The 15,642-nt window shown below is 48.9% G+C and overlaps 1 protein-coding gene across 4 annotated transcripts in view; it reads right to left on the bottom strand.

The window, feature by feature from the left end:
- LOC142585015 (uncharacterized) overlaps positions 1–15,642 on the bottom strand; it is a 59,050-nt gene that overhangs the window by 24,684 nt on the left and 18,724 nt on the right. The window lies entirely within an intron of this gene.

A 15,642-nucleotide genomic window follows, 5' to 3' on the forward strand; every position in this document is an offset into this window, starting at 1 on the left:
GTGTGAGGCAATGACAATAGTAACATTATCGGAGGTTTTTGAACAATAGCGCACAACAACGCCTGAAGCAAACATGCTCTATGTGCATTCTGTGTACTGCTGAGACAGAGCAGTGATGCACGCAAGGTAGCATTTACCGTCAACTCACCAGTCTCGTACCGTATTGCCCTAAACGCTGAATAAATGATACATTCGCCCGTCAACATCACCGCCAATTATCGTCAATCAAAGCAAACAGCACAAAAGGCTTCGCTTACGTCGATTCCCACAGTGCCTAGGATCCGCACAATCATACACACACATCTGCTGAAGCGTCACAAGGGGCCAAACGCTGGACCTATGTTCGAGAACAACTTCCTGAACTTCAGGACAGGCCCACGTCTCCAAAAAAAAAAAAATCCCCAGGATTCTGCCCACTGCAGAATTGTCAGAGCAGTGCGTCCGTACAGTGTACACACTAACGACCAGCCTGTTGCAATGCATGCCTCCTGGAGCTAATGTTGCTGCACCTCGCGCCGTGCGCTGTATTCCACTGCGATCCACGTCACCCGAAGCTAAGCGCCGAAAACGAAACAAAAAAACACGTTCCTGTGACACATTGCGATGATCCACGTGGTGTAGTAGGCAGTGATCGAAGAGTTCGGTCGCCGCTCTGCCATGACGAGGCTCGCACTCTCACGACGCTGGGTGAGCCGGCAAGATGGAAAATGCGCGTGTCCGGGGTCGCACTAGCGACCTCGTTGCAAGAAACGAGGTCGCTGCCACATTATTCTTCGGCTCGCGAGCGAAGGTGTGTAACCGAATATTTATGTCATTTTGGCAACGCGAACACGAAAACGAAGGGAAGTCATTTTTTCGGAGAATCGCTTTTTTGTTAGCTATACCGCTCCGTAATTGGAGCTTATGATACGCGATTGAGTCATAAGTACGCTTGTTAACCCCGAGCTTGCGAGAAGGTTTTACGGACAATAGGGCCGGTACAACGAAATAAGTTTGTTTCGCCTGGTTCTAATCATTCCTAATCATCCACCGCTGCCCACAGGTCGATGGTGCTCGCAACAGAGACGCAAAGCCTTTGGGACCACTGACCAAGTGCGACAAAAAAAAAAGCACACAGGTGAGTAACAGGCTCAAAATATTATCCTGAACCCAGATTTGCAATTTCTGAGTATAGAACGCCTGTCATAAGATTTTCGCTTCTATTAAAGAGGAAACAACGCTCTATCACCCTTCTATTACCCAGACCATATGTACTGTATATAGCGCGAGAGTTCGGGAGTGTGAAAAAAAGACAGCTGATTACTAGAGCAGTAAACGAGGCCCGTAGTTTCCCTTTCTAGAATTTCACAGCCGAACATCAGGGCCTATACGTCAGTGCAACGTCACTAATATCAAAGGACATATGCGTATTCTGCCTGCTTTGGCGGGGCACAAAATTCTTGGAGCTTCCTAAATTGGGTCATTGGTTCCCTCGGAAAGCAATGTAATCTCTATTTACCGATGAACAACCAACTAGACCCGTTTAGATGCCATAAAAATTAATGATATCAAGGTGAGTAGTTGCGGCAACTTCACGGCGGCGTCGGTACGAGCATTTCTCTTACATTCGGTCATCGTTAAACGAAACCTCCTTCCACAGTGAGAGGGTTCAGCATGCTAGTGCGGGAGCGTACTTAACTACCACAGCATATCTTAACTGATCAACGCAAATTTGAGTTTCATTGTGGTAGAGAGCTATTTATTTGAGTGCTTTTTATAAAGCATTTCTGGTGCTAGCAAGCGGCGTCATCCGTCGTTCTTCCGACTGCGTTCTGCTTAGCGAAAGAGACATCACGACGTGCATCTTTATAGTGGGCCTGCAAGAAGCTAAAAGCTCGAAGACGCGAGCTTGTCCGGAGGAGGATGCCGCCTCGGCGTTGCACGCACTGCAGCCTGTCATTTACGCTACCGCGCAGGCCCCGACCGGCAGTGGTCTGCAGTTCGCCATTCTTTTTACGACCATGCGCCCGCCTGTTTCGCGGTTTCAAGTTCGCGCGCGCTTTGCACGCGTTGGACAGCCTTCGTGCCTCCGTATAGGGAACGCATAATATTTATGTGAATCGTCAGACACGTCGTTAGCCCTCTCTGCGCGTCTTGCTTTCTTTTTACTGTTATTGTTATTTTGTCGGTTTCCTTTCCCGCTCTTCGGCCGGTTCCGGCTGTTTTCCATCACGAGGACGACGACCGCGTAATTCTTGCGCTCGAAAAAGACATCGAAGGCGCACGAACGCGAGCTTGAAACATTGCTAGGCGCGATTCTGACGGCGCAGGAGTTTCATATCCAAGTGTACGCGTCAGAAAACGGAAGTACGCGAAAAGCTTTCCGGAGCAATGCGAGCCTGCATTAAACGATGCGGGAGTCGGGAAGGGCCGAGCAAAGCAGAGGCTTGGAGTAGTTCTATGCATTTCAGACCGGTTAATAACAAAAGTTTAAAAAGCTTTCTTTTTTTTATTTTTTTTGCAAGGCTCAGTCTGTTAGGACGCGCTTAACTTTCGACAGATCCGGCGAAGTGCAATTGTAACTACGTGAAAGTTAACTTTTTACTACGTACTGTTCAATTTATTTCTTGCTTCTCTAACCCAAATGACTGCTTTTTAGTGGTATTTGTCTTCTGCAGGGTGATGAGAAAGAAGAAAAAATGACGCGATTTATAGCCATAAAAGCTAGCGTTTTACTAGATCTGCGCACGCATTCTCCGTGGTCTGCACAGACTTTTGTGGCTGCCGACGATTTATTAAAAACAAGGAATAAGGACCATATCAGCAGGCAGTAACTCGGGCGTTGGGAACAAGCACTGGCTAGCGTTCGCCGCTTGACGCGGGCTTGCGCCCATGTGTGTGTGCCAATAGTGGGTGCCTTTTACAGCGAAGTTGTATACCTCTACCATCCAAGGAAATTTTCGTGTCGTCGTAAGCAAAAAAAAAAAACGCCCCATACCTAGGCCGATCCCGAATATAGTGCAATACCTGGCCGACCCACGGTGGAGGTGAAGCAGGCGTTAAGCGAAGATAGTGCAATGCCGGGCCGACCCGCGGCGGAGGTGCAGTTCACCATCAAGTGGCCCACATGCACAGCTTCGCTGGTCAACCTTCTTCGCAGATTGGAAGGGCACTGAGATTTTTATCGTAGTCGTCTTCTGAGACAGCACATCACTCCACGAAACAAAGCTGCGAATAACTCGCCCCTCCCCCTTCTCTCCCCGGTAAATTTCTGTAAGTTTTCTTTGGAGCGCTCGTTCTCAGTCTGCGGCTGTAAGATGGCCAGGTCTACGAAACCGAGTTTACCAGCCGCCGTGCGTTCTCGAAACATCACACATCAAGGCCAGCCAGATCTCCCTTTATTTCCTTCACCTGCGTAATAATAATCAACTTATCCAATTAAAAGACACTTCTGTTTAGAAAGCACTCGTGGTGAGGACTTTTCCTGTCGTGCAGACAACTAGCATACAACGGCAGTTACCGAGGCCGTTTGTTTTTTTGGTTTTACGACAGATTCTCGGAATTGCCTGTCCACTTTCCTCAAATGAGCGCATTCAGGCGGCCTCTCAGTAAGAAGTGTCAACACGCTCATTTGACGTTGCGCAATTCCATTTTGTGGGCCACGGCGAAGGAAGAAGTTGACACAATCGTAGCGAAGCGGACTCTTTGTCAACTGGGGGCACAAATAGCAGAAGTCTTCGCGAATGTACCAGCGCTGCTTTTGCTAAAATGTACAGGTGAGATATGTGCAAGTTGGCACTGGCCTGCAGGGAAAGCTGGCGCGCCTATGCTTCATTTTGGAACATTTCATATCTGACGGGGGGGAAAAAACCAGCTAAGCCACTGCAACACAGCGCCTTGTTCTCGGCCTAGCATTTCTTTTTTGAGCTAATTGCAAAGTAAACTCGCTAGATAACATATAAATGGACTGAAGTATCGCATTATTGTAGCGCTTGCATTGTCCTGTGCTGATAGCATAATATGGGAGTGGAATAGAAATATATAAGATGGTAGGAAAGATGCGATTAACGCTACAGGCTCCTTAAGATACACGCCCTGGTATACGCCCACGTCATGCAATGAGGGCGGTTGCAATGTGCCACGTTCCCACACTAATCGCCGTACTTCCTCAGTTTTATGCCCGTGTCACACAGGCGTTCGGAAGGCCTTCCAACCGATAGTCAGTTGACTCAAAGGTCAAGTTCGAGCTGCTACGCGGGCGGTTTCGAAGGTCACCGAGTCAATAGTCTATCGAGTCAATGGAGCACCCTACAACTCCGTCGAAATCTCGATGGCCTTTTAGCAACGGAAGCGGAAACAGCGCTAACATGCCCTCTCATTCACAGTGTGCTCGTACTCATGGTTTGAAAGAACAAATCAAACCGAAATGCTCCAAAAATACTGTATGTAGAATATCATAGCAGCCTTGTCACCTTGAGCCTCTCTCTCTCTGTCACCCATAGCGGCAGAGCAAGAGTGCAGTCACAGCGCACTTTTGAAGTTTGAAACATGTAAAGACACACCACTGCAACACAGCACATCGCAGCCGCATCGAGCGGCGCAAACGTTGCAGCAGTTTAGCTACTCAACTTAAAAACTGAACATATATGTATGGCAATGAATAAACAATTTTATTTAATGTATAAACAAACATAAACGAAATTATAGTGCTTTAAAGTTGTTTTAATGTTGTTTCACTTTTTGTGACATGAAAACGAAAATAAAGATCCGCAGCGCCACACAATTTTGCGAGAAATGCCTGAACCACTCAACGGCCTTTCAAAAGTACCGTGTAGCAGCGCGACAACTCCTTTGAGTTGATAGAGTTGTGGCGTTTCGAAGGCCGTCGACTGGAAGGCGTTCCAAATGTGTAACGTGTGACACTGGTATTAGGCCCCTTAGGCCCCTTCTGCTGGTTCGAATCTCCACACCCACTGTATTATCGATATTTGCGCATGCGTACGGGTTGGCGCGCGGTATAACGAACCTCGTGATGGGAACCAGCGCCATTTAGCCAAAATGCCAACTGGCGACACGTCACAGGCCGGAACCATAGCCCCGACACGATGCGCGCAGATCGCCGAGCCCTGCGAAACGACGCCGCCTCTACACACACGAGCGCAGGGGGGGCCAACTCTCACGCCCTGCGGCAGCGCCGCAAGATCCCTTTGAAACGAACACTTCTGCCAGGCACCATGCAAGGCGCCGGTCGCCGTCTCCGCGACCACGAAAGCAAACAGCAATCGTAAAGGCACGCGCACACACGCAACGTGTCAAGCCAGTGATCAAGACGGCACGACCAAATTTCGGGGCCCATGAAACGGCCCGCGTCGGGGCCGCGAATGAATCAAAGAGTGCCACCCCCCCTCCCCACCCCCACCTCCGACCGCTATGCACAAGTCGCGGGACGGCGAAAGGGAGACCCCATGCAGGGCGCTTCTTCAACAGCCAGTGTCTCGTTACCAATTCGCAAGTTGAACGCTGCCGCCGGACGGAGTCGGCGGCTGAACCGCACGCGTGGGGACTGGTGTCACGCGGCGAAATAAATATGTCACGTCAGCGCCGACCGAAGGGGAGCCGCGAAGGAGCATGGACCCCGGTAGCGCTCGCCAGCGCTTCGCGCACTGTCGTGTGCGCGGTACATTCGCCGGTACTCGATCGTGAAACAGAGGGTCGCATACGGGGCAGCTCGTGTTGGGGCGCGAATGAGTGCGAAAGCACTGCATGCCGTGGGGCACGTCGCACGGTCTTGGAGGCGCATTGAGCAAATCCAGACATGCGTAGCGTCCGGCGCTTGCCTCTATAGGCCGTGTGCTTGAGCAGCGTTATATATGTATCTCTCTCGTTAATCGAGTTGATCGAAATGAGCCTTTCTGTTTTGCTATCTTTCTATCAAAGCGGGCCGCCCCAATTCATTGCTTTTCGTACAGCGCGTTAGAAACAGCCTTTACGGTCAAGTGCTACTTCGGCCACTGTTAGAGAGCTTTAGATTAGAGGACCGTAAGCGTTGGGGCGCTCTAGCGCTTGGGCCTATGGTCCTGCGCATGCGCAGACACCTACGTAGGAGTCTGCGCATGCGCAGTGCCGTGGCCCCAAGCGCTGGAGGGTACCAACGCTCGCTTCCCCCTAAAGTAATCTAAGAGTCTCCATTAATATTATTTCTGCAGCCGTAGAAGGCTAAAATGGCGAGAAGAAGGCTTCGTGATGTCCCTTTCAACCCCGCCAGAATTGGTTCTTCGAAACCGCTCATGTGCCGCCAACGCGTACGGCAGCCGAACTTCTTTTGTGACAACTTGATTAGGGGGATCGGAGGGAGCGGAGCGCGTGAAAAGAAGAACCATAATGTCATCAGTCCGGTTATCCTTAAACGGAAGGAATACGTGGAGAAAGCAAACTTCTACGTGCCACTTCCTTCGGACTTTGACAGGTCATTTCGTTAAAGAACTTCACATTCTCAAAGAGTCACAAATAATGTGGATGTGCCCGAATGTACGCGTAGCAAGTAACGGTGAACAGTGAGAACGCGCTTCCCGCGGCTGATATCTGACGCAACAAGACGGGTGCGGCGAACCCCTTCGCTTTGATTCGAGACTGGCACTTAAGATCACCTTTCGCTGGGGATCTAAAGAAAAATTCAATTATTGGGTTTTACGTGCCAAAACCACGACCTTATTATGACGCCGTAACGGGGGACTTCGGATTAATTCTGGCCACCTGGGGTTCTCCTCTAAGCACACGGGTGTTTTTTTGCATTTAGCCCCGTCAGAATGTGGCCTCCGCGGCCGGGATTTGATCCCGCGACGTCGTGCTTAGCAGCCCAACACCAAAGCCACTAAGCAACCACGGCGGGTATTCATTAGGGATTGGCACGTAGCGACGCACATAGCAAGGGTGCGGCTTCTCACAGCGGATCGCCGATTTCCTTAGTGGCAATATTACAAGCTAAGCGATCAGTTCCGGACGAAAATTTGCGTCCACCAGTGCATATCTCTCCGTGAACGATTCTCCCTCCACCTTGCGTGGTACACCCTAATTATTTGCTGCCTATTCCAAGTATTTTCGACATTTAGATCGTGTTGCCAGAAATAGCGGTGTACAAAAAACGTGTCTATTTTCTTGAGACTCCTCGTACATTACACTGCGCATTCCTTTCAATCCTTTTCAATGTTAATTCGGCAGCAATTACGTGAAACACTCGTACCAAATATGAAGGAAGATGCCTGCGGATGTGTATTTAAGTGGTTTAGCAACATTCCTGTAGCCAGCTTTCGAGACAATTGACGCTGAATCGGCACAGGCACAGAATCGGCACAGAAAGTGTGTTTTAGAATACCAGGAAATCACATGTAAATAACTTGGAAGGACGCTTAAACTTCACCTTTAAGAGTGAATACGCGATATCACTCAAAGATCCCTGACTGCTTCTCACGCTTCCCGGTAACTGCAGCTTATGTAACCGTAATGTTTACCGGGAAGCACTGGTGGGGAACACTATGCACGAGGGCGAGCTGTCTGGTATACTAGACAGTTTTAGTTACACGTACGTAGAGGCTTCACGTACGCAAACGTGAAAAGCCTACGTACCTTACGTGCACGCCATCTGAAACGCTTTTAGCTACACGTACGCGACGCACGGGAAGAGGGACCCCTTAGCTCCATCTATCGGGAAATGTGAATACGGCGGTAACCAATTCAATCCTGTCGCCGTGTTTCGATGCGAGCCGTCTGCGCGCGCGCGGCCCGCTGGCGGAACTCCCGCGCGAAGCTGTCTACGTGCGCAAGAAACGCACGCAAAGAATTGAATCTCACGTACTGTACGTCCGTGAGACGCGCGCGCGCCCGCTACGTTGTACGCATGTGCACTGCTCACACGTAGAAACTCTACGTACGCAAAGCCTCTACGTACGTGTAACTAAAACTAGACAGTTTTAGTTACACGTACGTAGAGGCTTTGCGTACGTAGAGCTTCTACGTGTGAGCAGTGCGCATGCGTAGAACGTAGTGGGCGCCCGCGCGTCTCACGGACGTACGTGAGATTAAATTCTTTGCGTGCGTTTCTTGCACACGTAGGCAGCTTCGCGCGGGAGTTGCGCGAGATCACGAACAAGCGATAGCGGGCCGCGCGCGCGCAGACGGCTCGCATCGAGACACGGCCATAGGATTGCATTGGCTACCGCCGTGTTCACATTTCCCGATAGATGGAGCTACGGGGTCCCTCTTGGTGTGCGTCGCGTACGTGTAGCTAAAAGCGTTTCAGATGGCGTGCACGTAAGGTACGTAGGCTTTTCACGTTTGCGTACGTGAAGCCTCTACGTACGTGTAACTAAAACTGTCTACTGTCTACTAACATGGCCTTTTGCGTGGGCCGATCGCCGGGGTAGCGCACAGCCGCGCCAAAAAAAAATTGCATCATTTTTACGTTTCTGTTCTTGTTTGGCACTTTTAACATTTAAGTCTTAGGTGATTTACCATAAAAGGCACGCGCTGTCGTTGTTTTGTTTCATGTCATTTGTTTGCGAGCAGTCATTCTCAACATTCAGAAGAATAACTTTGTCAAGAATGTAAGACAACGTATGAGCAACATTAGTGATAAAATGGTGTGGAAATATAATCCGCATATTCCGCATGCCACATAGCAAGGCGTGGCTTATACATATACCTAACTATATACGGCAATTTTCGCTCACGGTCAACTCCGCCGACGCCGACGCCGGATTTTATGCGACACGTGGCCCTTAACGCTATCGCGATGATACAGGCTGTGCAGCATAAAAAAGGCAACGTGCACCGCACGCACGATGTTGCATTTCCATCCATCTGTTTATGCGAACAAAAGCGATTTTCACCATATCGAACACGACGAGATCGTCACTTTGTCGTTGTGCATGCCGGGAGGTTTTATTTTTTGTCATTTATAAACGGGATACGTAAAAAAATGTTTTTTTTTTTTGCGTTCGTAACATACAAGTCAGTAAAAAAGAACTGACTTGCAATGAGATTATGACGACGTAGCTGCTTCCTGGTCTCAGAAGGACATACGGCGCCCGACAAAGCTAAAGAATATAACAGCCGACGGACTATAAGAGATGTGGACATGACATTATAGAATAATCGGCGTCGTTTCCTTCGGCGACTACCTGGAAGATGAAGCTTGCAAGTCTTAAAACTCCCGTGCATGGTCAATAATCATCGGCTACCTAGCGGCCATGGTCTACGTAATTTATCCCCAGGACATCCCCTCCGTCCGCACTTCCTAACCCCAGTGATCAGATGAATCCGGATCTGTTCCACCCTCCACTCAAGCAGCATTGGTCGAGATGCAAGATCGACACGCACCTTTATCGCCTTGTACTGCGACGAAATAAGAGAAAAATGCACCGTGTCCCTCGAGTCCTTATCGCAGTTCGATCGCACTAGACGACCGCGACTCGCGACGGCCATCCTGTGGGCAGCGCTTTCAAGACCGTTGCCATATCGGTTACGAGATAACGAAGCGCAGAGAGCTTTGGAATAACAACTGTGTATCTCTGGGCGCTGCCTTCTTGAGGGTTAGACAGAGAAGGAGATACGTGTACGAAGCCCGTTATATGCGCGGGAGACAAGCGTAGAATTTCCGTTAAGCGAACTGAACTCATTCCTCCTGATTTGCCTCCGACAAGCTTGGGGCAAATATCGGTCACTGCGCGGAACGGATATCGATTACGAGCGAAGCTTCACAGAAAGAAAGAAAGATATCCCAGTTTGCCTAAACGTTATAGCAACTAGGCTATCGAAAAAAAAAAAGAAAAGCGGCGGCATTTTTTCAGGCAAGAAAGATTCACGTGTCGGTCTTAAAGCATTGACATTCTTTTGTGTAATCAGTACTTCCGGTGACTTCCAAATGCGGGTACTGAAATTAAAGCCGAATTTTCTTGAGATGTCAACGTTTTCTCACCTTTAATTATTATGGTTGTCCCCATATACCATGGTTTCCTTTTGCTCTTTCGCGTGCTGCACTGGGAAAACAGCAACTTACTAGGCGGTACACTTACAGACACCGACAACTCGATTTCTAGTAAATTGGGAGAACAGGTGGCATTAATACCGCAATCCAGTTCATATCGGGCACGCTATCTCACGACTTCTTTGCCAAAGTGCGATTGTAAGCGATATCGCGTCGAGGTGTCAAACGTTTAGCGCATTATAACGGTATACTCTATATAGCTTAAATAGTAACAATAACGGGCCGCAACGAACCGGGAAGCGCAATCTCGAAAACTCTTGCGTGACGACGTTCTCTCATTGGCTAGCACTATGGCGCCCGCCGCTCACGATAACAATCGACACGATAACGATACGATCATCGCGGCGGTGGTCGCTTGCAGTCAGCCCTCAGATATTTCTTTTGCTGCGAATGCCGGCCGCGAGTACTCCACAGTGGGAAGCTAATTGGGACGAGCCCACGAGAACCCGAGGCATGCGCCGCACAATAAGTGGAACTGTTTCGTAAACGAAACGCTCGCAGAATTTCGCAAAGCTTGCTCTGCATACAACGACTCTCCTAGCATTGTCGCTTCCACTGGCACGCGCGCTTTGCGCGACTCGAACGGCACACACACAGCACGAAAAGGAACGCTGCACTGCAAAGATAACGCACCCCCCACGGGTCGCCATGCCGATTGCGACACGCGACTCCGGGAAACGAAGGAAGAAAAACGAAATCACAATAAAACGCGAGAAAGAGAGCCCGTCATTCGGCCGTACCTCCTCGCTGCACCAACCGTTGCTTGAGATGAAACATGGATCCCTGTGCCACCGCTGCTGCCGCTGCTACTGCGGTTGACGGGCGTTGCGGCGCGGCGTGCCTTCTCGTAAGGAACGGATGCGAGTCTCTGCTCGCGCGCGAGCGCGCCAAGGCTTCGGGCGTATACGTGCGCCTTATCAGCGCGCCCGCGAGCTAGCCTGCAAGCCCCCGTATCGTGCCTTATCGACTGTCTGCAGATACATCGGCCCAGTGCAATAAACACCGTCGCGAACGACCCAGATTAGGCGCCCGACGGCCGGAGCACGCACCGCTCGCTCGCTATATATATCAGAATTCACGCAAACGCGCGCTCCATGCACCGTTTCTGTTTCGAAACACATCTGAGCGCAGTGCACACAATGGCGTAGCGCACTCCTTGAAGAGTCGCCGGAACTGCGGTCATTGCAATTCGAGATTGGTAACTCACGTTGACTGAGCAGATAACAGTTACAATATTGAATATGAGAAGATTTTTTTCTTTATGATAATGATACAGTCCCGGCGCCACCGGGATTGTGACACCGGGAACCTATGGGTTTGCAGCGGCATCGAGATTCAAACCTAGTACGTGCCTCTCACATACGAGTCGCAGGCTCTACGATTCCACCGCCACCACTACAGCTGCGGTGGAAAACACTCTCATCAAAACGCGGCCGTCGCGCCCTGGTATCGAACTCACCACGTCGAGCTCAGCGGCGCAGCGCCATAGCCAGCTGAGCCACTACGGCGGGGAATTCTCACGCATCGGCTGGATTTCCCCAAGAGCCACGTGGTCATGTATCGGAACGAGAACTAGAGTGTGACGTAACAAGCTGGCTGGCAAAGTTACACTAATTAACTTGGTAATTATTTACTTTGACGCTAATCTCAGTGACGGAACTGAAGACGAGCGGTAATGAACTTGCATACGTTTAAAGGGGGGGGGGGGGAGTCCCAGTTTCGCCCGAAAGGCGAAGAATCGATTACGATAGCAAATTAGTAGACAGCTATACGAAGTAAGCATAGTTCTATAGGGCGTATAAATTTGTAAACATTCACTTGCTAACTAAATTAACTAGCATGGTGTCACGCGCGTACAAGTCAACATGAACACATCTCACCCGATGATCGCGCGCACACGCTGTCAAAACGCTCGAGTGTGGAAGCGCGGCAGCAGCAGCGAGCGAATTGACCTTCGTGCTGCGAACTAAGCGGCGTGAACAAAGCGCACAGGGAGCTATCAGTAGTCGGCGCACTCTGTCCCCATTAGAGATCGCTTTCAAGATAGGGCTCACGCGGCCGCGCCATACATAGCCGCCGCCAAAGTAAAACGCCCCACCCCCTCTCCCTACCCTCCCCCCAGTGCCTTGCGCACGACGGAAGATGGTGCGCTTGCTACCCGCTTTCCTCCCTTGCACGCGCAAGGTTGAGTCACCATCAACGGCTCACCCTCGCACGTTTTCAATCGCACATACAGCATACGGCGCGCGGCGAAGATGTTATCGCCCTTGGACTTTATGCGAAACATCACGGCGACGCCGACGAAGGTGGGTGTCCATATATTTGATAAAATCACATGCTTAACGCTATTTTCGAGGGATGTGCCCCCGAAATCTGTGAACTGCGCTGTTCTACCAGTTGACGATTTATCAGAACAGTATTTTACCAGAATACTGGTAAGTTCTAACTGGAACGTCGGTGCATACCACCGCAGAATTCGAAAACATATTTCTCGACGCCGACGCTAAACACATGATTTCTAAAAATTCAATATTACTACAATATTCAATATTCAATACAATATTCAATATACACCGCTCTGCTTGAATTTCGCAATTTCGAAATGTGCGTTAGAACGAATTGCGAATTAGTAAACTTATTAATTACACAACATTTCACTGCGACTTGTGCAAGTAATGTCAAGCGCTTCGAGTAATTAAGCAGATAAGAAAGAACTGTCCTAAATCTAATACAGGAGATCTATAATAAGTCTCCTTTTATGCCTTTCAATGATAATAAGTATACAGGGTGTTTCACGTAACTTGGACCAAAAATTTTTAGAAAGTGACTAGCCGCAGCTGAATGAAACCAACGACTTATGGGTTGCTGTCATGTGGCACTCCTTAGAGTACTTTTTTGTATTGCGTTTAATAAGTTCAATAACTAAGATGAATTGCGCAAAATTTCTAATATTCACTTTAGGGCCAAGTGCGTTTCGACGCGTCGTAGACGGGATTCAGAAACGACCAATCCCATTTTTTTTTTTTTTTGTGGCCACATACGTGCTGCACGGTGATTTTTTTCGGCGTTTAGAGAAAGCCCACGAAATATGAAACAACCACGTGACTGCGACCACGCTCTATTGTATTGCAGCGCTCTCAACCGCGTTTCGTGCGATGGAACCGTACGTGCGGACCGTGGCGAAGTCAGCGGTTCCGGATCTAGGCACCGGCTTCACAGTGCGTCCGCATCTTTGGCGGTGGCTCACGGAAAGGTAGCGCCGTCGTCCCTGATAAGCGGTAGGCTCGACGCACCGTAGAGAGCGCTGCAATATGATAGCGCACGCGGGCAGTCACGTGGTTTCATTTCATATTTCGCGGGCTTTCTTTTGACGCCGAAAAAATTTCCACGCAGCATGTGGCACAAAAAATAAAAAATGCAGCGGTCATTTCTGAACTCACTCTACAACGCAACGAAAGGCACTTGGCCCTAAAGTGAATATTAAAAATTTTGCAGAATAGATCTTAGTTAAGTGTAATATTTAAAAAAATATTCTTAAGCAGCGCAACGTGGCGGCAAACCACACGCTGTTTGTTTCATCCAGCTGCGGCTACCACTTTTTTCTTTTAATAATTGGTTCAAGTTACGTGAAACATCCTGTATAATGGGTGTCACCATGTTTGGTGACGTGAAGCATATGATGCCACTTTGAGCAAATGCCGTGCTCTGCACAAACCCAAAACATTTACAACCAGCACACGAGGCGTGGCGAGGACGCTATACTCTTTTAGAGCCGTAGATCCTTTCGGGCTCTCTTATGAAACCTTTTTTTTTTTACGACACACGACGCTACAACATTAACAAGCATAAAAAGCATTAACAAGCATAAGGAAGGGCTGCAGTACGCGACAGCTTGAAATTTCAGTAACCTCTAATGTGCTCGGACTTTTATTTCTCAACACTCTTTTATTCCCATTACCCTTCCCCCGTGCAGTACTGGTGAGGTGACCTCCTAAGCGAGAGACAGTTACGGTACTGCACTTTTCTCATTCCAAAATCACTTACTACTACTATGCATCAAACGGCCGAACTACGAAGAGATATAGGGACAAAAGGTACGGCGCTAAGCCGACGATGACTAAGTGACACAGAAACGGCGTACACAAACGACATATTCGTCTATGTCGTTTGTGTCTCGCTTCATCCTCGGCTGTTTAACGCCGTACATTTTTATCCTCAAGTCATGAACGAACTAGCTCAGCAATAAATTTTGTTAAAACGAACAGATACATTGAAATACGCAACGTCGCACTGACAAAGGGGCAACGAGGATTAGGCGCGAATTTCGAAAAAAAAGGGGGCAAATCAGGTCCTGCTTTTCTGCACTGTCAGTCAACGCTTTCACGTTAAACGAATAATGAATGGTGATGAACCAACACTCGAGCGCTGCAGAAGCGTGCTAAATAGTGGGCAAGTTGGTGTAACATGGCTTGTAACGGTATAAACACTGCAGAAAACGATGACAGATTGGTGGTGTGTTGTGTTTTGCTCTGTTCTGCCGTACTTTTCTTCAAAACGCCCGTATTTTATTACCGCTATTTAGCGTACCTTCAAAGGTACTATGCATGAGGATTCAAATGCGAACAACGAAGCACGTGGATTCTTTTTTCTTTTTTTTTTTTTGCGTCCCAGCGCTTAGGAAAGGCCGCGGAGATGTAGTGCGACCGACTGCAATGAGCCACAAGCGGTGTGTCTGACACACCGGAGATGGCCGGTCACAGACATCCTTGGCGCCTCTTGCTTTTCGCAGGGCAGCGCAAGAACATACGCTCTCCGCTGTTAGCATTCGAATCCCTGTACATTGTACGTTAAAAGAAGTCGTCGTACATCAAGCTGAACTACATTGTTGAGGAACTGCATTGTTAACTTGACTTTCTTTACTAGCAGTTATTTGCGTACCCGCCGTGGTTGCTCAGTGGCTATGGTGTTATGCTGCTGAGCAGAAGGTCACGGGATCGAATCCCGGCCACGGCGGGCGCATTTCGATGGGGGCGAAAACACCCGTGTACTTAGATTTAGGTGCACGTTAAGGAACCCCAGGTGGTCGAAATTTCCGGAGTCCTCCACTACGGCGTGCCGCTTAATCAGAAAGTGGTTTTGGCACGTAAAACCCATGATTTAATTTAATTATTTGCGCACTAAGGTGGTTGAGACCATGTGATACATTGTTTTTTATATCATGTTCCGTTTTTCCTTCAGTAACCTTCGATTGAAAGCGCCGTGTGGTGTTCCTTCTAACACATAATGCTGGTCTTGTGGAGTGTTGTTACGGCCTTTAATGTTGTGCATTCCAACCTGCCCGATTCCCCCTCTTTCCGTACAACACAACACTCCTGATATGCCAAGCATAGGCCTTACTGAGGCAGAAGTGTTTGCATGGTAAAAAGACAGAAAAAAGGTTAAATACTTGGCGCGCCCATTTAAATGTATTCTAATCAGTTCGCTGTTAAATCACATTTTGTGAAAGCATCTGAGAAAAAACAGTTACTTGGTGGCTGTTAGACAGATGATCGACACTTGAACACACAAATATGTTCTGCGAAAGGACAACGCATGTTTGCGAAAGGATCCGTAAGCCCACG

The sequence above is a fragment of the Dermacentor variabilis genome, chromosome 6 (genome assembly GCF_050947875.1).
Source record: "Dermacentor variabilis isolate Ectoservices chromosome 6, ASM5094787v1, whole genome shotgun sequence".
Lineage (NCBI taxonomy): Eukaryota > Metazoa > Arthropoda > Arachnida > Ixodida > Ixodidae > Dermacentor > Dermacentor variabilis.